This window comes from Vicugna pacos, chromosome 7, assembly GCF_048564905.1.
Source record: "Vicugna pacos chromosome 7, VicPac4, whole genome shotgun sequence".
NCBI lineage: Eukaryota > Metazoa > Chordata > Mammalia > Artiodactyla > Camelidae > Vicugna > Vicugna pacos.
In genome coordinates, this window is record NC_132993.1 from 28,498,133 (window position 1) to 28,524,288 (window position 26,156).

Sequence of the window (26,156 nt, forward strand, 5' to 3'; positions counted from 1 at the left end):
AGATTATATGAAGCATATTTGGTGCTTAGTTTCTCAAAGCAGAGATCCCTTTATTGGAGAGGCAGTGATCTAAATAGGAAATAGATTGTCAATTGACAACGTCTTGTAAAAACTACGAAATCTGTTTATAAACAAAAACCAAGTTATTGCTTATTCCACTGAGGGAGGTCATTACACTGACAGTACTTTAGAGGTATCTCAGGAAGTGAAGAGCAAAGGCAGGGTATTTGTAAGGACTGGGGAGTCTAGTTTAAGGTGAGTCCTTCAATGTAGTAGGAGGGCTAATAGGAATTGGGCAAAATTTATAAAATAATTTTTTTAGGATTGATGGACCCAGCAAGGAAAGGGTTTTGAAGTTAGCCTTGAAAAATAAACAGCCTTTGGTGAGACCTGTGAATGATCTGTTATTCTGATGAAAGAAAGTTTAGTGGTTGATTATTTGGATAAGTGGATTTTTAGAACATTGATCTAACAAAAACTATATAACAAATAACAAAAGCAACAATAACAGTAACAAAACATATAGTTAACTTTAAGCTATTTGCAGCTTCATCTTCTGGAGCAAGAATTTTGTGGAATAGTTAAGTTGTGTAAACACAAAATGTCCAATATTAAAATCATCTTAATGCAGGCAGTATGCTGCATAGCTGGAGGTCAGTGGTTCTCTGAGTGTGGTCCAAGAACCACAGGGATGCTGAGATCTTTTTAGGGGCTCAACAGGCTTGACTCTTTTCCAGTTATATGTCTGTGTGAGGCTAGGTTTTCTCCATCTATTTTAACCAGAACAACATATTGCAGGGGACTGAATCAGATAAGAGCCTCTTTTCTATTAAGCCAGACATTAGAGATTTGCAAAAATGTTAATGCTGGTCTTCCCATTACATTGTTTGTTGTTACTGTCAAGAACTGTAAGGGCTCTGAGGTTTTGCAAGTTAACAAGTTAGCTTATATGGTTTAATGGAGGCTGACAGAAGGCATGAGACTCCTGTGTTAGAGTCAGAAGACTATCATTCACAGCAGAACCAATAGTCAGAGTGTCAGAATGTTTACATCAGTTTCCCCCAGTGAGCACCAGTTCCCCAGGGGTGACAAGGATGGGTCTAGATGGATGCCTGTACACACGGTGGGTTTCATGCCAGGAAAGCAAGATTGAGCTTGAGGAACCTGCTATTTATAGCTGGCAGTAAGCAAGCCTGCTCTTTGTGAGGTAAGGAGGCATTACCTTATTCCTCAAGGCTGCTCATTGCCTACATGACCATGAGAAAACCTGGGTAAAGAACTGTCAGAGTCTGGTGTTCTTGGCATCCACAGCCAGGTGTCTAGGAGCATGAGGAAGCTTCCCCCCAATAGTTATTTTTCATAAAAAATAGTTATGTCCGCATATGCTGGATATATTATTGCTCTCTTTAAATGAATTAAATAATATTAAAACTTTTCCTCAGTTTTAATTTATAATTGATAAGCCAATCATAACCCTTTAAACACACTCTTTGGGGTCCTCAATAATTTTTTTAAGAGTATGATGTCCTGAGACCAAAAGTTTGAAAACTATTGTAAATAGTTTCACTTCTCACCACTATAAACCTCTCAATTTTTCCCCTTCACCTTGTTCCTAGAGAGAATTTATTTATTGTTGCCTCAGAATGCCAAAAGTTTTATGTAATGCATGCTCTGGCATAAGCTATTTTGTTTTATTTTATTTATTTTTAAATGGAGGTACTGGGGATTGAACCCAGGACTTCATGTGTGCTAAACATGTGCTCTACCACTGAGCTACTCCCCTCACCCTTTTATTCACTGATTGATTGATTTGGGGGAGGTAATTACATATAAGCTCTTTTAAATGTTCCCCTGATACCACACCACTGCTGGTCTTCACTGTGCTCTTTGTCCCAAAGAAGGCTGGAAGAACCAGGTGGCTTCTGGCCCAGATGGCTCTGGAAGAGTTGAGACATTCCACCCAAGGCTCTGCTGGCGAAATTTTGCAGAGAGGCTTTTGGGTTTTCGTTCTTCTCTATTTGATATCAGGATGGAAACAGTCAGTTCTGAACCTTGGCTGTCTGTGATAATTCTTTAGTTCTCTTTTACTAGAAATCCCCTGAATGGTTTTTTTTTTTCCTTTGGGAAATCTTTGTTCTTCTTCATGTTTATTCAATCCTTTCTTTCAAGTTTGTCCAACAGGGATTTCCTTGAGATATATATATATACACACACACACACACACCCCCCTTGTAATTCCAAACAATAGATGATACCAGTATAGGAGCTTTACTTTCTAACCTATACATTTCTGTAGCATTTCTTTTGTAATGAGCAGGTATCAGTTTCTTTTTAAATAGAAAATTATATTAAATTGTAAAAAAGAAAATAAGAATTTAAAATATAATAATTAATTGGCAGCAGGGACTTTAAGCTAATGCTTTCATTCAATACAAGGTATTGTACTGCAGGTTCCTTTAGGTCAGGAGTTACATCTTACTCTACTTTCTATCCTGAACACTAAGAGAGGGTCTGAGCACATCATGGGTGTTCAATAGGTGTTTGCAGTATTGAAGAGATGAATAATAACAAAAATTATTTAGTGCTAACTTCATAGAAATCATAAAACATCTCCATGGAGTTATCTTCTTACTGGATCATTTGACCTTCCCCACTCAAGCTCCCAAATCCATTTACACAGTTTCTCAATGGACTTCCACCATAAGTGAATATACTCAAATTATTTGGTTGAATCACATAAAATTGTTGTTTTGTAGAATGATCAAGTAACAGCTATCCACGTGGCTTATCCTAAATAAATGTAGATCAGTGTTAATTTTTCTCTTATGTATACTTTGGTAGGGGTAAAATAAGGCAAGGAAAACAGGTGGATGGTCTCTTAAATGAAACAACCTCATGGTGCTTCTATATTGCAGAAAAGGGGGTAGATTTGGGGGGGTGGTTACCATGATAGATTAGAGACATAGGAAGCATTAGTAGGTGAATTAGTAAGTCATAACCAGACAAATTTTGTTTCTGAACCACTCCTGTTAATGGTTGTCTGAAACGGGAAGAATGTGAATTTGGATTAGAGTTCTGAAACAGATACTGAATACTGTGGAGGTATGCAGTCCTCTGTGAAAATTGAAGCAAACAGATGCACACAATTCATTTTGTACTTGGAATTTTAAAAGATATTATTTAGCCCCATTTATAATGGGAGATGCCATCCATGAATAGGAAGCACTAAGTGAATTAGTAACAGCAACTCTGGCCAATGGGCTCTCCAGTGGTGCTGGCCAAACTTTTTGTTTTAATTATTCTGCTGAAACTTTCCTTTCTGGAAATAATAGACTTTTTGGCTGACAGCCTTTTGATTCCTAGAAATGTCTGATTCTCCTCACCTCCCATCTCCAAATAGACACACACACGAATATTTTGTTGGTTAAAGCAAACACTGGATGCAAGTGATATGTTTCTGGGTGGCTTATGGCAACAAATGTGTCCAGTGTATTACAGACTAGCTTTTACTGCAAATCTCACAAGGAAATTCATTGTTCATCATGACCCAATACACATAGACAGATGCACCCATACCTGAAACAGAATTTTCATAAAGTAGTATTTACTTTTGATATTCAGAATTTACATCAATATTTTCATTTTTTTATTCTATTCCATTTTATCAAAAATAACACAACTCACTAAATTGATTTCCTGAGTCACCAATAACTCCTCATCTACAATTAGGAAGCAAGGAAGCATTAATCTGTAAATATATAAACTCTTTATTTCAATAAAAGCTGATTCAAAAATGTAAACAGGTACAGGTGTCTGTAGAAGTGAAAACTTGTGGGAGAGCATGCTTAGTGGAACAGAAACCCTCAGCAGTACTTTGAGAACAATTGAAGGAAACTCAGGTATGCCTGAGGGTGGGATTTTGTTGTTAATTAATAGATTGTTTCAGAAGCAGATGCCTGTATAACTTCTATTTACCATGTTTCAAATCTGCATATACAATGATTTGATTTTTAATTGTTTTTAACATGTATCATTAATTTTCTGATACATTATTGCTAATGGTGGTTTCAATAATCATAATTTTTTTTTCAGGAATATGAGTCTCATGATTGGCAAGAGGTTATAAAGATACAGAAAGCAATCTTTTGCCAACCTTGTTGCACATATCTGTATCTGTGTTTATTTTTTATCTGTCCACATATATCTATCTAGCATATTAAATGATGGTAAGTCTAAAAGTTAAGCAGGGGAAAGGGATAGGAAGTGCCGGAGGGGGACAGTTGCAATTTTAAATAGAATAGTCCAGAGAAGGTCTCAATGAGAAGGTGACGTATGCATTAGGATCTGAAGGTAAAGAGAGCAAGACATGTGGATGGATATCTTGAGGAAGAGCTTTCCAGGCAGAGGGAAGAGTGACTGCAAAGGAACTGATGTTGGAGCTTGTCTAGTGTGTTGGAGGAGCTGAATGGAGGCCACTGTGGTGAGGCAGAGTGAGTGAAGGAGGGAGTAGTTGGAGGTGACATCAGAGTGGTCACCTGGGACAATTGTACAGGACCCTTTGAGTGACAGTGATGATTTTCACCTTTTCTGGGAGCAAAATGTGAAGCCACTGGAGGGTTGGGAGCAGAGGCATGATAAAATTTGTCTTCCATTTGGACAAGATCAGTCTCGCTCCTGTGTGATATGTAGACAGAATGGAGTAGGGGACAGTGTGGAAGCAGGGAGACCATTCACAAAGACCACTGCAATACTCTACACCAAAGATGATGTTGGCTTGGCTAGAGTGGTAGCAGTGGAGTGGGCAAAAGTGGTAGGACTATGGATCTATTTTGAAGGTGGAACTGATAATATTTTCTTATAGATTGATGTAGGTGTGAGAAAAAGAGAAGCCAAGGATGACTGAGATTTTGGCCTGAGTTACTGAAGCACTCTTGTAGATTAATTAGGAAATGATGGACACCTCAAAGGAAAAATGGGTCATGAGGTAATTGGACTCAGAAAGTGACTTCTTTTAAGCTTTTTTTTTTTTTAGTAAATCGATTATCAAGGAAAAGTGCACAAATCAGCACCTAGATTAAGAAACAGAACATTAGCTGCACTCAAGCAGCATCCCCTCCCTAAAGTAATTATTTTTAAACATAACTCTGCATTGTATTAAACTTTTCCTGCATAGCAAATAATGTAGTTGCAGAGCAACAGGCCACAGAGAAGAGGGTACCTTTGGAAATCAGGAGAGGAAGAGCTAAGAAAGTCACCTGCAACCCTGTGACAGGAATTAGTCATCTGCTTGATCTCATGAAATTCATACTGAAAAATTCTTTCCTAATAATACAATGTGAGAAAGACAGAAGGTAAAAATAGATATATTTTCTACATAGGTCTCAAAATTAGAAAGTTCATAGGAGTTGCTAAAAAAAAAAAAGAACCCTGAGTTGACATAAAAGAAACTTACATAAAAAGTGAAATTGAATGTACTAAGGTCTAATGATCTGTACTTTTAAAGTAAAATTTTTATTATCTGGAAATCTTGGTAAAGTTGAGCATCAGAATAAGATTTAGGTGCTGAGACTGAAAACTGGATTTGGAATACAGAACCTATAGTTAGAGTTTTTCTCAGAAGATACATGTGAGAAAATATATGATCCAAAATGAGACTGAGGGACTGGGGATAGAAAAGCAAGGAGAAATAAGAAATGAAGTTAAGTTTCTAGGTGATTATTTGAGCCCTCCTCCCACAACAACCCCCCCCCAAAAACTTTGGAAATAAAAATCTTACATTTTGAAAGTGAAGACATCTCTTTCTTTAGATGCTTAAAATGCGCTGGTTGTAGAAATGAATTGCATCATTATTTTGATAGCATCGAAAATGTTAAGTGTATCTCAAAGGTCACTGTTTTTATTTTTGGTTAAAAAAAAATGGTGATCAGAATTGAAATTTAATAGCAAATGTTGACTCCCTTATCCAGAAATTGTGAAGAGAATTATATGCTGTAGTGACTGTGTTGGGCTATTTCTATGTATTTTTGTCTGCTGGTACTCATTCCGTCTCTTTAGGTAAGGCACCCCTATTTTGTCCAAAGGAAATTACTTAACCTTCACTGTGTACAATCTGGTAAGAGGGGAAATCAAGGTGCTCTGTCCTTTTCTGGCAGCAAGTGGGCCTGTGCCCCAAGGGAAACCATTCGTGCCTGTCTGTTAGAACAGAACTCTTGAGCTAAGTTACCAAAAAAGACAGTACATAACTGATGCTGATTCATTCAGGAAGTTGCTCCCGGAACACAGTGTCTCTCCTCTCCTTGAGCTGCTCTGATTCTTGCTCTTTCTTAGATCCATCCTTCAACTTTTCTTTCACCTTTGGAAGCCACCCCATATCCTATAAACTTCCATTTTTTTACCTAAATTAACTAGAATTGTTTTCTATATCTTGAAACCAAAGAACACCAACTGGCAATCTAATGCTATTTATCAGAGAAGGATCACCTTTCCAAAATTTTTGCTAATGATGACAGTTTTGTTGAATATTAAATGAACATTTGGAAGAAGACCAGGAAATATTTCATACTTATAAGTAGAAACTTTTTAAGGAAAAATATTCAATAGTGCCATCCTGTTCAAGATACATAAATTCTTAAGAATAAATTTAAGAATTGTTGAGAGTAAAATATGGGTGTGTACACACATACACACACACACACATGGAGAGAGAGAAAATGCATCTATCAAAATTTTCATTTTAATGAAGACTAAAAGCAGCAAGATTTACACTGTTTTTATATTGCCCCAGTTTCTAGAGGGCAGGGGCTGCTCTGCTCTTCATGCAGAAGAACTTGATATTTATACGTTGATGATGCTAAAGAACGTGAACTAAACCATGATCTTGCCAGAAACAAATCACCCTGTTGGATTGTTTTGGAGTCCATTTCCAGCCATCACTTAAACTTCATGAGCTGTAACATGAACCTATTACAAATCATGTGTAAATATTCTTTTAAATTTCTGTTCAGAACAAAGCCTTTGTGGCCAAGTACATGAATTTTGAAGTGAAAGAGACAGGTTCAGACCCTACCTCTTCTGAGCACTATAGCTTGAGAAAGTTAATTGCTCTGGACCTAAGTTTCCTTAACAGGAAAATATGAATAATTACACCTACCTTATTTGTAAGGTGTTCATAGTTGATAATAATGTTAATGTATTCAGTTGTAGAAATTACTGTTTTAAGACGCTACTGGCATTAGAAATCAATTTATAAAATTTGCATGTTTCTTGGATAACCTAAGAAGAAAACGGATTTTCATATTTAAATTCAAACTGTGACTATATGGTAATTGAGATTACTTTTAGGAAAAGCAGAGTTCTTGATTTTGGACAGAATAGAGAAAATTTCTTATTTCTGATTGAAAAAGACATCTGTAAAGATTTCATGCTGACAACACAGGAATGATCTAGGCAAATATAAATTTTTCTTCTTCTTAGGAAGGGAAAAGAAACATTTTAAAACTCTAAGAAATGACTGAAAGTGCTCAAAAGCCAACAAAGGCCCTTTCAATAACTGATAGAAAGCAACTGGGAGAGCATGTGGATTAGAGCCAGACTCCACCAAGATGCATTTATCCTGTTCTTCCCAGGAAGGTGCTGTACTAGTTGTTAATGTATCTAAATATTCTTTACATCGTCTTTCTTAATTTTATAAGCTTCATTCCATCATTTTGAGTCTGAGTCCATGTCTTTTGAAGTCAGCCAATAGGCTTGACAATTCAGGGGCTAAAACCAGAATACAGACACATCAAATACATCACAACTTGATACATTTTTCTAGATAGTTTATCTTTAAAAGGTCAACTTAAGAAGATATTCATGCTCAGAGTCCTCCCAGAGAGATTCCTGAAATTGGGTCCCCATGAAAGGTAAATTCTAAACAAATGGGTGCTCATCAGGCTTTTAAGAATTACCCAAATAAGTGACTCATGTAAAATGTTTCATATTCAGAAAATCTTTCATCAGTTCTAATTCTTTCGGTTTATTTTACCTCTTTACTCTGAGTGATAGTTGTGTGTGTATCATCTTACTGCAGAAGCATCATTGCCAACATATTTTAGGGGTCTTCCACTGCTGTCTACTAAATCTTTCAGTTGTGTTCCTGGGGTTGTCCAGTCCTCCTTTTGTTAATGTTCTAATCATCTTCCCGATGATACACCTTTCTGCCGTGAGACTGAATGGCCTCCAGGTTCCATGATGACAAGAACAGTATTCGTTTTGTTTACTGCTATATTCCAGCTAGTAAATATGCAGAGACTGGCACAAAGTTGATGCTTAATCAGTGTTTGTTGAATGAATATCAAATTTGTGAAGGCCGCCATGCACTGATGGGAAACCAGCCATGACAGTACCCCTGGGTTTTTCTTTATTTTTCTTATCCCTTCTGGTGTCAACACCATCCATCCACAGCACTCTGTCAGAAGGCCTATCAGATGACTGGGACCTCTGGAGGCTAAAATTACTGAAGCCATGTTTGCCAAGTATATGTTTGCCAAGCCTGGCCCCACCTCAGATATCCACGTGTCACTGCAGACATGTAATGTTGGGAATGGGGTTGTGTGCAAACACTCTCTTGACATTTTTGAAATATGAAATACTTCAGTGCAATGACACTCACTCATCCTTCACTTAATTTCAAGTCTCTGTCTCTAAAAATGCTGTATATTTTACAGTCACATGATTTCTACCAAAAGTAAAGTAAACAAAAGGCAAAAGATGGTACCCTGCCTTCCCTGGAACCATCTCTATAAATTGTTCAGTAATATTTTGAGAAAAAGAAGAAAAATCAAAATTGTACGAGTTATTTCTAAAGTTATTTTGATCCCTCCTACCCTCCCTTAATTATTCATCAGAAAAGGAAAGAGAGAATGTCAGTATTTGTTGTGTCCCCACATGACAGAAGCTTTATGTTTAGGATCTAATTTAACTTTTGCAACAACACTAGCTGGTGGTGAGGTATTACCCTAATTTGCACGAGACTGCTGGAGATGAAGTGCACAGCCCACGGGCACAGGGCTGATAATTACAACAGCTAGGAGTTGAATCTCCTTGTGTGACTCAGAAACCCATGTTGTATCGCCAACATCTCAATGCAAAAAGTACACAGTGGAACTCACACAGCTCCAACGGAGATCTCAGATTGGTTTCATGGTCTTTTTTTCTCCCCTGTATTTTAATTTCTGTCCTGTTTTCAGACTTTTTAATAGTAAGAGCTGCTAGTGTGGGAGACCTCACTAAGGGATCTTTTCAAAAAGGGAATTGATAGTATGTAGGTAAAACTACACAAGTGTTGAAGTATCTATTTTGCTTCTTCAGTTTCACAGCTTATTTAGTTCCAAAAGGCAGAATTACTGAAATAAACTTTTTGGTGTGTAAAAATGGTCTCTCAAGAGGAAAATTTCCTTGCTCTTGAAAATATTTTTGTTGGAACACATTGAAAGGTGCCACAGAAGCTTTTTTCAACAAATTACATTGAGGCAGCAACTCTGTACAGACACAGTCTGAAAGATTTGTGAATTTGAGTAAATACTTCTGAAGGAGACCTAATACATCAGGGTTTCAGCCCGATTTGGGGGCATATTTTAAATAAACGTTTATCAGGCAATACTCTTTTCTGTGACTGTAGTTTCATAAATGTTGAAACTGAACTAACTTTTGCACAGGGCGCATACGCAGTCTTTCTCAGAAGTTATCTGGGCTGGGGAGTAGATATAATCTCATTGCCTATTATTTCTAGGACAGGTTAAAAAAACAACACTAAGTAATACAATGTTTGCTTCTATTGATTGATTTTTATCAAAATATAGTTGGTTTACAATGTGTTAATTTCTGGTGTACAGCATAGTGATTCAGTTATACATACATATGTTCTTTTTCATATTATTTTTCATTATAGACCATTACAAGATATTGAATACAGTAGGACTTTGTTTATCTATTTTATACATAGTAGTTTTGTGATGTTTGCTTCCAAATGTTTCCTAGAGGGGGCAGTAGAGGAAGAATGCAGCAATAAAGTTGTGGTAGATAGGAAACCTTTCTGAATAATCAATTCTAACAGATTTTTCATATAGCTGGTGAAAAATGTATGTGTATACCATGATATTCTTTTATTCATATGTATATATAAAATTGATAAGATTGAATTTGCTTTGTTTTCAGAAACTAGTAGTCCACAAAAAACACTAGAGATGAAATATAACCATCATAGTTATTTGGAGGATGTTTTTAACCCCTATAGTCATCAGACACTTATAATTAAATGAATTTTAATTGAAGGTTAAATTTCTTCTACATAAGCACAATAGACTCTGTTTTTTACAATAATTGAAATGGTATCAAAATAACTCAGTTTACAATTCTCCTCTTGGATTATTTTTGACTCATATTAAGAGCTCAATATGTATTTGTTTAATTGGATTCTGATCTTGTATTTTTGTCACAGTTGCACAAAAATCCCAATTCTTTATGCTCTAAAATCCACTAAGTCTAAAGCAGTGTTTAGAATAAACTTTGTGTATTGCATGAATTATCTTTATCAGTTATAGGGATTTATTTTAAACAAATTAAATTTGGAAACTTCAAGACATTCATAGTTTTAGTTTTTGGTTTTTTTCTACCATCTGGAAAAAGGAAAGAAAGATCACTTTTTATTGAATACCTATTAAGTGCTGTCCCAGACAACTTGCATAAATATTATTACAGTCATGACATTGTTCATATACCAGTAGATGGTGCTAATATCACTTGACCCCATTAAGACCAAGACAGCTTGCCTAATCTTACTCATTTCAAAAGAACTTAGAATACAAAAACTGGACTGCCAAATGGTTATTAACTGTTCTATTAATTTGAGATAAAGAACATATTTTAGAACAGTGTCTAAATAACTGTTCTGTGGCTGGAATCTTCTTTGTACAGCTCCTTCACACATTTATTCAGCAGGTGTTCATGTTCCTTGCCACAAAGCAGAACTCAATACCTTCTGAAGTAGTAATTCCACTCTGAACAGCTTTTGCCCTGAGAAAGTTTTTCCTAATATAGAGTAAGGATCTTCCCTCTAAAATCCATCCACTGGTTCTGAGTTTATCCTGGGGGGGTCATGTAGAAGAAATCCATTTGTTATTCAACAATTATTCATGGCGCGTATTACCTACTGCTTATGTAACAGAATACCGCACATCAGATTGCTTATCACAATAGAAATTTATTATCTTCCATTTCTGGAGGCTGGAAGTCCAAAATCAAGGGAATGGCAGAGCCATCCTCTCACTAAAATTTCTAGGAATTAATCTGTTCCATGTCCTTTTCTTAGTTTCTGGTGTTGCCAGCAAACCTTGGTGTCCTTAGCTTTAGCTGTATCTCCCCCATCTCTGCCTCCATCATCACACGGTATTTCTTTGTGTATCTGTGTCTGTGTCTTTGCTTCTTACAAGGACACTAGTCATATTAGACTAGGGCTCACCCTAATGATGTCACCCTAACTTAATTGCATCTGCCCAGACCCCATTTCCAAGTACTACCACATTCGTAGATACCGCATGTTCTTAATCCACATTGTTGAGGGATTATCTCCCAAGTGATTTGGAGTTCCAACTGTATTATATAAAAATTATAATGAAAAATTACAACAACAATAATCCTAGATCTAGGAATTGTTATTAAGCATTTAATATACATTATTGTACTTAAAAACCAAAACAGCCCTATTATTATCTTGTGTTTTATTACTGTCATCCTCATCTCTTCTCTGCAACTGAGGACACTGGGTTTAAGAGAAGTTAATAAAACTCATATAAGGTTTGAGTGTTTCTGAAATAATGCTTTCTGATGGTCAAAACACACTGCTCTAACTATTACAGCTTTATCATTTTCACATCAAGTAGAAGAGTGGACCAGCTTTTTGAATGTAGATTTCCACTCCACATATTCTCTGCATACAATTCAGCTTGGGCTTCACCTCTCATGTTTTTGCTCACTGCTGTCTTTCTAGTTGAAGTGGTAGCTTAAGAACTAAGAGATTCTATCACAGCTATTTTTATTATTGAACTCTCATATCAAATGAGATCCTTGGAGATCTTTTCCTTGTCTATCTCTTGAGGCATGTCTTGAATCTCCTCTGCTTATTTCCTGGGATATCAGCCACCTTAAAGAAACAAGTGGCAAGTCGTTTTTGTCTTTATATGTAGCAGACACTCCTGGATTTTCTAGCTTCTAGAAGGTGCTGATCCCTGTTTCCCAGTGCTGTTGAAGGGTTTTCCTTTTTTTTTTTTTTTTTTTTTGTCTTCTTTTGGTCATTTCAGTGAGGGGATATGGGTGTAGAGTAGGAAGTTGGAATTTTCCTAGATAGAAATCTATAACGATCTTTAAAGGATGAGTAAATATCCCTTAGTCAGAAAGAGGAGTAAGGCATTCATGGTAGGAAAATGATACGTGGAAAATGTGGAAGTAGGAAAGAAGCTGTTTGGAGCTGATGTGGTTGCAATTCGAAAGACGTGAAGTTGGGGAGGTTATTTAGAATGAGATTGCGCAAGGTTCTGTGTGTCAAACCGAGGTGTGTGGGCTTGGTTCTTTAAGACACCAGGAGGCATCAGAGTCCATTCCCTCTATAAATGACAAACCTTTCAACACATGAAATAGCTAACATATTTCCCTTGAAATTGTCTTCTGCAAACTAATATGCCCACTTTCTTCTTTCTGTCTTCACATAACATGGTTTATTTTAATCATTTGGGGAGTAGTTCACCCATGAACATACTTCAGTGTATATGTGGCAGTTACTTAATATACCTTTTTACCTTTTGCATTTTTTTTTTTTTTTTTTAGTGAAGTACCGTCAGTTGCAATGTGTCAGTTTCTGGCATACAGCACAATGTCCCAGTCATGCATATACATACATACATTCGTTTTCATATCCTTTTGCATTTTTAAAATACTGGTTTCACATATATAATTCCTTGTAAACACAGGCTTTATCATTTTCCTCTTTTTTATTTTCTCTCCTCCCACCACACACATGATACCTCCCAACAAAGGCAAAATATCAGAATTACATTATTAACTGAATACAGACCTTATTTTTTTGCTGAATAAACTGATTGATTGCTGGTATCTACCAATAATTTGTGTTTGGTAGGGATGCTACAGACATCTTGTTCTCTCTTTCTCTCTCTTCAACAAAGTATCAGAATGGTGTTGTTTTACATGTCTGAAATGAAGTAATGCCCAAAGATCAAAAGTAGGCAATAGCCGAGCTCTCAAATGGGGACCCATCAATTAGATATCAATTTCTAAAATTCCAGAATTATCTTTTTCATCCTGAATGCAAAAGGATAACTTATTTGGAAACTCTAAATATTTCAGTCACTATTTTCTTAAAGCTGGTCTTACAATAGAGCTAAACCATTACCATACTTCTATTAAACCAAAATAGAAAAAAAATCAGAGTAAATGTTATCTACTTCTGATATCCCTTCAGCCATGCCAAGTATCTTTAATGGCATTATTGTTAGCCTGGAATGTCATGTAACAGCCTTTGCAGATGTACCAACTTAAGTAGGGAAAAAAACAATGGCTAACTGGGATACAAAATAAGGTGGGGTAGTAGCAAACACACCCCAAATAGTTTAAACAAATGTCCTGAAAGTTAGCCAGTGGAAATTTGGAAGAATGTCTAATTGTCTGGGTGCAACCCCTTCCAGCATTCCTATTCAGAAGTAAGATGCTAACATACTAGATTCTTTCTAAAGTGATCTTGTACTGAAATACCTGGTCCAATAAGAATTTAAGAGGGGAAAAAGTCCCCTTATAACAAATGATCAAGGAAAGACATACCATGGGGATATCTAGCAAGTCTTCCATAGCAAAAGATGGTTCTTTGATATTTAAAATTATTTGTGACTGTTCATAAGGGATCCTGTGTGAGTATGTAGGCATCGAGGGGTGCCTCAGCATGTTGCCTTTTATGATCAGTGGGTGACATCATTTTTTATAATGAAGCTTGTTAATATAAGCAAATGATGATTTTAGGATAATAATAACAAAAATCCAACAAAGTATATCTAAACATGATGATATCTGAATTTTTTAAAATACATAGATGTTTGTAATTATAAGTGGATACCAGAGTCAAAGTATTCAAGTGTTAGCTTTGGCCGAGGCCTTGCACATATGTGCAAACCACCCCCATATTTCAAAATGTGGTGTGAGGCTACCGTATGGGACTAGCACAGGAGATGGTCAAAAGCTAGTTTTATGTAGATCTTTACCCGTATTAAAGGTATAAAAGAGCAGAAATAGAGATTAGAAGAGGGTTTATGGGGAAGCTATCAGAGACCTTTAAGTCCCCTACCCTCTGCCTCCTTACTCTTCCCAGGATGATAGGCATCAGAAGAACCAGAGAGCTTGGCATGTGTCCCTTGCTACTTGGAAGACCCAGTGGACTCAGTCTCAGGTCAGACAGATTAAAGGGTAGGAGGCTGTCGGTGGCTGGCTGGCTGCCCTGATGGTGGAACTAAGAGACACTGACCCACTGGGGCAGGCTGTTCTTCCAGAATTTGTTGGGGGCAAAGAATGTTTAAGAATCTCCCATATACCAGATAAGGGAAAGGAGACATGGAGGGGAGCAGGTGATATGGCCTTGTTCCCAATCAAGAAGATTGCCAGGAGGGATTCTCTGTTTCAGAAGAGAGAGGCTGGAGGAGCACCCTGGATGTCTAGGGGCTGAGGTCGGGATCCTGGGCTGTCTGTCAGAGGTGATGCATTGCCCCACACCATGGGAACTTTGGAGAAGTGATCCCCAGCAATGGGCTTCTCTCCAAAGAACCTTGAAAAACATCTGGAAAGAGAATAGAGCTTTAAACACCTGCCAACTCCAGAGAATAGCATCTCCAGTTGTCTACAACAGTAAATGACGAGTGAAATCCTGCTCCTTCATCTTCTCCCCAGCCCCCACCAGCTCCACCCTGGGAGAAGTGGGAAACCGTGAATTAGCGAGCTGTGGGGAGAGAGGCAGACACAGAAATGGAGATGAAGCTGACCCTCCTTTGAGCAGGTTTGAGCTAGGGAGAAGAGAAAGTTTGGTATAAATGTAGTTGGAAGTTTTTACAGTTACATGGGACAGGTGATTTTAATATTAAAACTGATTTAGAGGACAAAAGTAACCAGGGATTACTCTGAGAGTGACCTGCCATAAAGTGCATCTAAAACAGGGAAAGAACCAGGCCTGCAGATTGGATTTAAATGGACAACTGTCTTCTGGTTGCACATCTGAGGCCTCCTTGCTTAGTGTAATGTGATTACTGTCAGCCTCTTCCCAAAGCCGGGGTTCTGGATACAAGGCCCGTTGGCTTCCTTTGTTAATTTCATCCTGATAAAGGGACCCTTGCATCCCTACATATTTCAGTAGCTCAGGATCCACTTACCTTATTGCTGACACCTCTAACCTTGTACCTTGAACTTTGACTTAATGGCTAGCTAGCCTTCTGCCTCTTTCCTTGTCACTGTGTCCCCACCTTGATTTCTGAGTTCAGTTTTGATTTGCACCTGACATCCTTCAGCTATTCTTCCTGGGGCATAAGCCCCACCCCCCAGGGGCTGCCAATCCCCCCGTCCGCCAGCCCTCCTTAGGGCTTCTCCCCAGACTCCCTCAGGCCATGCACTTTGCCCACTGGGACATCCCACTCGCTCATACACAAAACCTCCCTTTGCAAAACTCCTGCCCAACTTCTCCCTGTTCCTGGCTCTGTGTTCCCACCCTTTCTGAAACAGACTCCTTTTGCCCATGTTGAGCCTCTCTGACTCTCTGTTCTTGCTACTGATAAAAGCCTCAGTTACTAAAAGTGCCCCAGCGATGGGCCCACCTCATCTCCTGGCCCATGAACCTTGGTCATCAGGCCTGGGCCCCCTCCGTCTTCTAGACTTGGATTAAGGTCATGCAGGACATGTTCTCTGATTTAAGAAATATTTATTTAGTTCATCTCTGACCTAGGTGCTTTGGAGTTAAGAAACTTACCCTTATATGCCTTATGTGACAAAGGCCCATTTATCCAATGTTTAACTTGACCCAAAAAAAGTTTAATAGATTTTTAAAAATCCATTTCTCCATTAATTGCTCTTGCGCTTTTTTTTCCTTCCTCACTCAACCTTGCTGAATGACTGTTAGAATAGGAGAGGCCTTTTCTGCAATCCCGAGCCCATTTATCAGGCCACAAGGAAAATAAGCCTCTTCCAAGGCTATGGCCACTTCCAGGCATCAGTATTTCCTTGTGGAAAAGGTGTACCAAACTTCCTTGATTTTATTGGGTACCTTGACATGTAGAAACCCAGATTCATGATTTATTACCTACACCAGCTTGATCAGCAGGTGAAGCAATAGGTCTGCAATGCTAAAGATGTCAGGAATGCAGGCTTAGATCTACACATTTATGCAAAGCAAATTCCCTTCCTTTCTCTGTTTCTCTTTCTGCTCCATCCAGAGTTCCATCCAGTACCTTCCTGTGGCATTTGTACTGTGAAGCTTGTCCTGGAACTGTATCCCACAATCCTGGTTCCTTTGGTTACAATGTCACTTTAATACAAAGTAATAGAACACAATTTTTTAAAAGAAAATATTGTTTTAATCTTTTTTAAAGCTATAATTTCATTTAATACTTACATTCGAATTTAAAGCAGGAGATAGGACCAGCAGTGGCATTAACAAAGGTACCAGTGACACTGGAAAGTTGATATTTGACCATAGTTAAACATGTGGTAAAATTGGATAAGTTCCCAGGCTTCTGATCCTGAGCCAAGCATTTGTTCCATCATTTCAGACCTTATTTTTATTAGTTCTATTCTTTTTTTAACTTGAAGTATAATTGATATATAGCATTATACTAGTTTCAAGTATACAACATAATGATCTAATATTTATACATGTTGCAAAATGATCACCACAATAAGTATAGTTGACATCCATCCCCATAAGTAGTTACAAATATTTTTCTTGTGATGAGAAATTTTGAGATTTAGAACAATATTAATTCTAAAGATTAGGTTTTGTTGCAAGTGATGGGAAAACCAAAACGATGGTGGTTTAAACAAGATAGAATTTTATTTATCTGATATAAGTTCTCCAGAACAGTATGGTGACTCTGTGGTCATCGTGGCTTCTTCTGGATAATTGCTTTCCCATCCTTAATACCTGGCTTCTTCATCTTTTCAAGATGCTTAAGTCCCAGCCATGGGGTCTGTATTACAGCTACCAGTAAAGGACAATAGGGATGGAACTCATCTTCTTCCTTTAAGGATGTTATCTAGAAGTCATACAATACACTTTTGCTAAATCACATTGGTCAGAATTTAATGTCATGACCCCAGCTAGCAGCAAGGTAGGCTGGGAAGTATAACCTTTTTTCTGGATGGTCACATGCCTCAATAAATTTGTAGGTTCTATTTCTAAGAAGAAAGGGAGGAAGGATGTTGATGTGACAACTCAGTACCTACCACAAATTTGCATTTTACACTTTGGCAGAGGTCTATTTTCCTCAGATTATTTTTTAAATTTATATCTACTTCTTTATGAAATATATGAGATTTTTAAGTCTCTTCTTATATTTTATTTATGCTTATAAAGTGAGTATCATAAATGTCAGTAATCATAGAATTATTTTTAAATATTTATCTTCAGCATAACTAATCTTTAATATGACATCTTGCCTGGGTTTTAAGTAAGAATATGCTGAATATTTTCTTTTATGTAATTAGTTTATAACACAAAGCTTTGTATTAAATACTCAGATATATTGATTAATAAAGTATGTTATACCACCACTTAGGTCAATCCCTCATTATTGGTCATTTGGACTTTTAGTAATCACCCATCTCAAACTCTTTCCCTTAAATACATTAAAAATATCACTACTGAAATAATTTCCCTGCAGGACAGCTATGATAGTGTCACTTTTCCATGTAAATGCCTTAATGAGTTCCCCATTTCCTATAGAATAAACCCAAACTTTAAGCCTGGAAGTTACCACTTCCCACAATATTATCCGTAATCTTTAGGTCTGTCTTCCATTATATCCTTTGTAACAGTCATCCTTAGTGGAAATATTCCAGTCATCCCATAAGTGCCTGACATGTTTACTCCTCTCTAACTTTGCTTATGAAGTTTTGTCTGCTTGGACCAAGCACCTCCCCTCACACGCAACCTCTGCCTCAACCCCCATGTTCCTTCTACATATTTTATCCTTTTTCAAGGAACTATGAAATGTAACCCTCTCCATGGCCCAACACCAATATTTCTTTTAAGCCTATTTTTCTAGGCCAGGTTTTAAGGAGTTTGTACATCTATTATTCTCTCACTACATCGTGCACTTACTAAATTAATACATTTTATTTAATTTTAATTCATCCCACAGTACTTTGTATTTTAAGTATATGTGGTAAATATTTATTGAATGAATGAATAGCATAATGCTTTGACTTTGTCTGTGAGTTAGGGCTCCTTGAAAGCAAACACATATCATAAGAGATGAAGAAGCATATTTAGGCTCTAAATTTTTACTTACAGCTTAAATGTTGTGTCAGGCAATAGGATGTGAACAGCATTACTACTTGATACCAAATGAATAATTCACAAAAAACTAATTCAGAATCAGTCTAAAATCTTTTGTAAGAGCAACAGCAACAATAATATATTACAAACCCCAAGTATTTTATTCTCATAAAGAGTGTATCTTTATTAGTCATCCTTCAGCATTCCTTCAGCATGATAGTTCCTTCAGCATGATAGTTTAAATTTATAGACAAATATGTCTGCAACAGTCAAAAAAGAAAAAAGATAGGTATTGTAAGTTATAACAAACCTGGTTAATATCAAATCTGGGCAGCACTCAGAATGGTAACTAAACTGATAATTTGTGAATACCTAAACTAGAATGTGGTAGCTATCAGAAGGAATAAAATACAAGTTACAACAAATTAGGTTTGCTTCCTCTTTTGGTTATCATAATGGAAAATCTGGAAAACATTATGTACCAAGTATATCTTTCTTAGTTATTTAAAACTGTTCTTCATGTAGAAATAATAACAGCAATAAAGGAAATAAAAGAGAGACACATCATGATCTAACAATCATTTCTCTTTTTTTTTTCCAAATTTCCTCCAATTCTTTTTTTCATTTATTTATTTCATCACCAAATATTTGTTGGACAGCTTTTCTATATTTCATATAGAATATTTAAATTTTAATAGTTAATTTGACTTCCCAGATATCTGTGTGAATAAGATGATGAAATGTGAATTTAATGATGATGGAGCCAGATTAATTCCCAGTTTGTTAATTCACACCTAAAGGATGTGAATTACTGATTTGAAATCAACCTGAAGGGATGCTGAAATTTCTATTCTTTGGCCCAAACCTAGTCATTTTGTTCATCACAGTCTCTAATTTTGAAAGAAGTAATGGTAATGAAATGTGCAGATGTGCAGATGAGACAAAATTCTAAGTGACAGGTAATGTCAAGGACGATAAAAACTAGAATTTAATTCTACTTTCTTTATCATGTCATAACCCCCAGGAACTGTGTCTACATTATTGATAATAATTATACTGATGGCAACTAATGCTTTTAAAGGGGAACTGATTTATGTATCAGCCACTGTGCTTAGTATTCGATCTATTTTATTTAATCCTTGCCAAAAATTTTAGGATGAGGCGGTCATTTCACAGATGAAGAAATGAAGGTTGAAACTGATAGGTAATAATCTAGAGAGGAGCAAAGTCAGGATTCCAGGTCTGATCTTCTGACTAGAGCCTGTCTTAATTTTTCTTCAACCCCTTTGTATTGGAGTATACCTAGAAAGTTTTCTTTAATTTCACAGTGTTTTCCCAGTCCTTAACTCATTCTGAAAGTTTTCAGCCCATTCCACACTATATATTTGCAGATCTGAGCCTCCTTGACCTTTAAAATGAAAAAACAAGGAGGATTGATGTGCCCCAGAGCTCTGTGTACAGACACATTAAGCCTTCAGCCACCTCTCGTTTCTCGCTCAGGGGGTTCTTTTGTAATTTTATTCCTGCTCCTTCATACTCTCCTTCACTGACAGTGGGGTCAGTCTAATTTCTATAAAGTTTTTGACTATTTACTTAAAAAAAAAAAACAACTTTTAAGAACAGTTTTAGATTCACAGCAAAACTGAGCAGGAGATATAGAGATTTCCCAAATACCCACCAGTCCCACAAATGCACAGCTTCCCTCATTATCAATATCTCCCACCAGAATGGTACATTTATTACAACTGATGAACCTACAATGACATATCATAATCACCCCAAGTCCAGTTTATAATATGGTTCAGTCTTGGTGTTGTACACTCTATGGGTTTGAACTAATGTATAATAATATCTATCCATCATTACAGTATCATACAGTCTTTTCACCTTTTCACTGTCATAAAAATACTCTGTGTTCCCCTTATCCACCCCTCACTTCTCCCCAATCCCTGGCAACCAATGATCATTTTACTGTCTCCATAGTTTTGCCTTTTCCAGAAGGTCATATATTTGAAATCATATAGTATGTAGCCTTTTCAGATTGGCTTCTTTCACTTAGTAATATGCATTTAAAGTTCTTCCATGCTTTTTTCAGCTTGATAGATCTGTTTGTGTGTGCTGAATAATATGCATTATCTGGATATACCACAGTTTATTTATCCATCCATTTACTAAAGGACATCTTGGTTGCTTCCAACTTTTGGCTATTGTAGATAAAGTTGCTGTAAACATTGTGGGAAAGTTTTTGTGTGGATTTAAGTTTTCAGTTCATTTGGGTAAATATCCAGGAGCACGACTACTAGATTATATGGTAGGAGTATACTTAGTTTTATAAGAAAGCACCAAACTGTCTTCCAAAGTGGTTGTACCATTTTGCATTCCCACCAGCAATGAATGAGAAGTCCTGTTCCTTCACAACCTCGCCAGTATTTGGTGTTGTCAGTGTTTCAAATTTCGGCCTTTGTAATAGGTGAATAGTAGAGCTGTTTACTTTTTCAAAGACTGCTGACATCATTGCCTATCCCTAATACATACTTCCTTGTCTATTTTAAATTATAAAATGGCATGATCCCAAGGTTCCAGTCAGTTTTTCTTCATCAATCCTCTGCAGTCTTAGTAAACAAGTTTAGGCTAGCAGTTGCCTTTATTGCCTTCTCTAAAATTTGAAAAATGATATTATCTGTAAGACAAGGCAAATTTTACCAGACGCACTGATTTTTAGCAGAATATAGCTTTAGAAGCTGTCTGGGCAGTTCACAGTTTCCCTTGTGTGTATATGTTGTTTCTGGGACAGCTCTGTGATTTGCCTTTGGCAGCACCTTTCACGCCCTCTATCTGACTGAACCGTCCATATCTCTAGCACACTAGCATCATCATTCATTCTTGTCTTCATCAAAATAAGGTCCTTATACCTGTTCTTAGGGGACATCCAAAGTTTGTTTCAACACCAAGATTCTATAATTTTTGTCTTCTGCAGTTAAGAGCCTGTAGCAAGGCAAGATGTCCTGAATGGATAGCTTTGATATTTATTTATTTGTGATTTTTTTCTTAAATAATGGTAGTCATACTTAATTATGGTATAATTACCATATAATTATGGTAAGAGTCAGATTTATAGTGCCAAAAGGTCACCCAGGATTTAACCCCAAGCTTCCTTGACTAAACACCGAGACCTAGTTCTGTTACATTTTCTCCAGCTCCTAGAGTAGAAAGTGTAGGTTAGAGATTACTATTAATCAGATCCTTTTCTATACAATTTGAATAGCCTTATCCAACCGATAAAAAGAGAAGAAAAAGAAATCCCTGGAAAGCTCAGAAGTATTTGTGATGTTTAAAAAATGATGGCTCAATATCAATTGAGTCTGTAGACAAACACAAAGAACTAGTTTCCAAAGCAACAGTAACCAAGTTGCCCTTATAAATTCATCTATGTAAATTATTTATTTCTGGAGATTCTTCAGTAGGGATAATAAAAACAAGTACACAGTAGCTTTTCCATATTTATAGCAGCTGCCATTTAAAAGGAAATTCATGTTGCATTTAGAAGACATAAAATAAAATATTTGAACCACCACATTTGTGCATTATCCTTCCCATTTATCTCATCTTAATGGCATGGGAGAAATTGTGGGAAAGGGGAATGAATGTTGAGCTTTCTATATCATGTACAGATGAAGTAGGCATATTGTTTTTAGCAGAGATACACAGCTAATGGATAATATCTAAGCACTGTTCCACCAGCAAGACTCTCTAGATATTTGAGTAGAGAGGTACCTCTCATTCTCCATGAAACCAGGGCCTTTTCTATATTCTTTCTGCTGATAAGTGGGCAGTGATTGAATAGGTAATAGGAGAGAGAGGTGATTCCACCATCTGGGGTCAAAAAGACCTAAGTTTCATATGCACTTAAGCAACCTGTGATAGCCATCCACCATCACTGAGGAATGAAATTTTTCTTTATCATCCTTCCTTAAGGGCCCTTAGAATGCTCTCTGGGCATGTCTTTTATTCTCTTTGAGCCTACACTTACCTTCCTTTAAATCTTCTTTCTCCATATTCGAAGCAGAATGGTGGTATTGAGTATTTAGCATCTCCTGTATTGGCACCCCCTAGGCATAGCCTTAAAATGTTAGTCTCTCAGTTTACCCTCTCCTGTCTCTCAAACTCTAAGTCTGACATAAAATGTATCATAGCATGGAGGGTATCTAGCTCAGTTTTGGACATGGACATAGAACACAAGGCCCTGTTTTCCCAGGTCACTAGGGCTCTCCCTCTGCTCTGTCAGCAGTTCAATGCTACCAACAACAATAGCTGGTAAAGGCTGATTCAGTGGCTTCAGTCTTGCATGTTCTCTTTTGGACAGAAAAGAGTAAAAGATGGAAACACAGCATAGCTGTTCAGTAACATCTCATATCTGTCTGTCTTTAAGAATGTGGTTGAATTGAGCAAAATTAAAAACCGTACTTTTTCTGGACCCATATATTGGAAGCATAGACAAATTATTAGAATCGATCTCAACATTTTGTAATTGTTCTTTTAAAAATTGCATTAAATATGTAAATCACTTGCTTCATGTGAAATAGGACATTGACTTTTGTTTAAAGGGGCTTGAACCACCTTTCTTCCCTCTTAGGTGACACTCAGTTTATAATTAATTTTCTAAAGCGTATATATTGTATTTAGCAATTACTTAAGTAGTATTGACCATTTGAGTATCAGACTCCTCAATATGCTGATAAATAATTTCTCTTAAAACAGAGTGCATTCATAGCCACATTCCACCAAAATTATACAACCTGATACCTGATTAACAGGTAGTAAATAGTCTGCTATCTCAGTACTGGACTAGCACTCCAACAATTAAGAACCTCTTGGCTTTTAGCAGCTTATAGTTTCCAATTTTCCTCTAAATTGCAGGGGTTGAGTATGACCACCTAAAATAAATGGGTATCAAATCCAAGCTTTCCTCCATTCCCAGACATAGAGTCCCAGTGTTGACCATGAAAGAAAAAGACCTGAAAACCTATTCCAAATCTTTTTGCTGAGGATGCATCAATATAGAGTTTTGCTTATCTTTATCAGAAACACCTTCCTCTCCCCATCTTATTCCAGTACAGTTTGCATGCATTGTTTTACAACCACTGAGGAGAGGTAAAGGATAAGTAAGTGTTGGTCACAATTATATACCCGGCTGTACTACGATCAGGCTGCAACAAGTGTGAAATAAATCTGTTTTAACTTAATAATCTGAATTAGTTTTGTGCTCAGTTAAGTTCAAGATTGGGGCACAGGGTGAGTGCTTAGTGGTGAAAAGAATGTTAAGAAGCAGAAAGAGCTCCTGGAGAGAGATGTGGAGGCAAAGCTAGGGACTGTGGGAGGAGGATGCCAAGATTATACTTCCCTTGCTGAAAATGTTTGAATTGGGGAGAAAGCAGGGAGTCATGTAATGGCACGTATTAATCATAGTTGTTATGGGTAATCCATAGAAATATGAGGTCCCCAGATGTAAATGGAAGCTGTTTATTCACTTGAACTCTAAAGTTTCTCATTTTTCTGTCCATCCAAATTTCACCCATTGTGTGAGATTGTAGTTAATTTTATTTGTTAACTCAGTCATGTATTTGAGGAATCTTGCTGTGTATCAGAAATTATGCTAGATACAGACAGTGAGGATACCTCATTTCCCCAAGAATTGCAGTACAGTAAAAAAATACTGTGTTAAAGATCAACAAACATGTGGGAAAAAAGAAAAGATAGAACCAGGAAAGTTTAACTTAGGAAGAAACATTTGAGCTGGTGAAGAAGAAAGAAGGCAGAAGAGTATTCTAGGCCCCAGAAAACCATGTGCTGAAACGCAGTGGTATGCATGAAGATGGTGTAGTTGGGAGTACAGCATATGTACAGTTGCTTGGCAGGTTTTCGGGGCATAAGGAAAGAGAGAGAAAGAAAATGAAGCTGAGGGGTAGGCTGGAGAGGAAGGACTCTGCAAGCCAGGATTTGGCATTTCAGATTTTTCATTTGGGCCCTTAGAGAGGTCCTGAATTTTTTAACTCTGAGGATTAACGTGGTAAGATTTGTATCTTTGAACAGAAGGCAGACTGGGAAAAGGGGAAAAATGGATGAAAAGAGACAAGTAGTCAGACAATTATTGTTTCTTAGCTGGTGCGAAGTATAGACTCACTGAATGTTTGAAGAAAGAATAACGATCCACTGAGAAATTCAGAACATCGATGTGGAACTCAGAGAGATGGAGGTATGTAGCAGTGACCAGCAGTATCGGTTGGGTGAGGTGCCTAGGAAGAGGGAAAAAAGCATAGGATGGGGCTCCAGGAAACACCAATATTTAGGAGTAAGCAAAAGACAAGAAACCAGCAAAGAGTGGGGAAAAGCCAGGAGAATTTAGTTTCCATGGTCCTAATGGAAATAAATTTTAATAAGGAAAGAATAAACAAAATAAAATAGTTCAGTAAAATACAGCAAGATGACTATCGGTTCTGTCTTTGGAAGGCCACTCCTGGCCAGAATGACAGCAGAGTGACAGCCAAAGGAACCAACCGGTGGTGAAGAGGGTAGGAATAGAAGGTGAAGGCAATGATGGAGGGAAGAGAAAGATAGGATTGTGAAAAGTAAGAGGTAGGGCTTTTTTTTGGCAGGGGAGGAGATAAACTTGATGGATCAAATCCCAGAGAAGTCCCCAAGCAATGGGATACCACTAAACAGGTCAAAAGAAATTTTTGTGAGAAGAACCTCAGAGCTGAAAAAATACTTAGAATAGAGGAGAGGTAGGAATTGAACTGGTAATTTATTCATACATCTGCCATAAAAAAGCTGATCTAAATTACATCCCTAATCCTGGTAAGAGGGATTAAAACACTCAGCATGAAAGCCTACTGTTTAAAATTATTTGTAGATTCATAGATTGTCTATTTGAAAGTAACTTGAAGAATCTCTTACAGCTCCTGTCAGGCCAGCAGAGTGCTGAAAATGGAGGAAAGTCATCCTTTTGGGGCCTCTGTTTCTGGGTCTTGCTTCTAGTGGTTGCAGTGGTTAGTGGAGAGGGGAGGTGCTCCTTTCTGCGTCCTCCTGCTGCTCCCATCACCGCAGGGAGGTCCAGATGGTAGGTGGAAGAGGATAGGGGCTGAGATTGGTCTGGATTCTGCAAGTGCACTGAGGATTTATTTTCACTGCTTATGATTGGTGGTCTCTGTGCCACCAGAGTGTTAACAAGTGTCCTTTGGAACCCATAGCAGATAATCAAAATCATTTTTTAAAAAGTTCAGTTGGAATGAAATAATATGAAATTATAAACCATAACGGAAGTTTCCGATGCAAGTACCAAGTGATGACACCATTGCAACTCCTTTTGTACATAGGAACCTGTATTTAATGGGAGTAATTTCCCAAACGCTCAATATTTGAAGAAGTTAAACAGTAGTAGTAAAAATAATTTTAATGTTACTTCATTTAAAAAATGGATTTGTATTAAAACATACATGTACTTCTTTTAAGATGACTTCAACTCTGAGAAATAATTGGTGTTTGAAACATTTCATGAACTGTTTTGCAAACTGAAAAGGAAATA

General features: G+C 37.1%; 1 long non-coding RNA gene across 1 annotated transcript in view; it reads left to right on the forward strand.

The window, feature by feature from the left end:
• Window positions 1–25,685, forward strand: part of LOC140697360 (uncharacterized) — a 57,867-nt gene extending 32,182 nt beyond the window's left edge. Inside the window, exons 3-4 of the long non-coding RNA XR_012074320.1 lie at window positions 24,734–24,827; window positions 25,531–25,685. This is a non-coding gene — a long non-coding RNA (uncharacterized lncRNA). The remainder of the gene's footprint in view (window positions 1–24,733; window positions 24,828–25,530) is intronic.
• The last annotated feature ends 471 nt before the right edge of the window (window positions 25,686–26,156 follow it).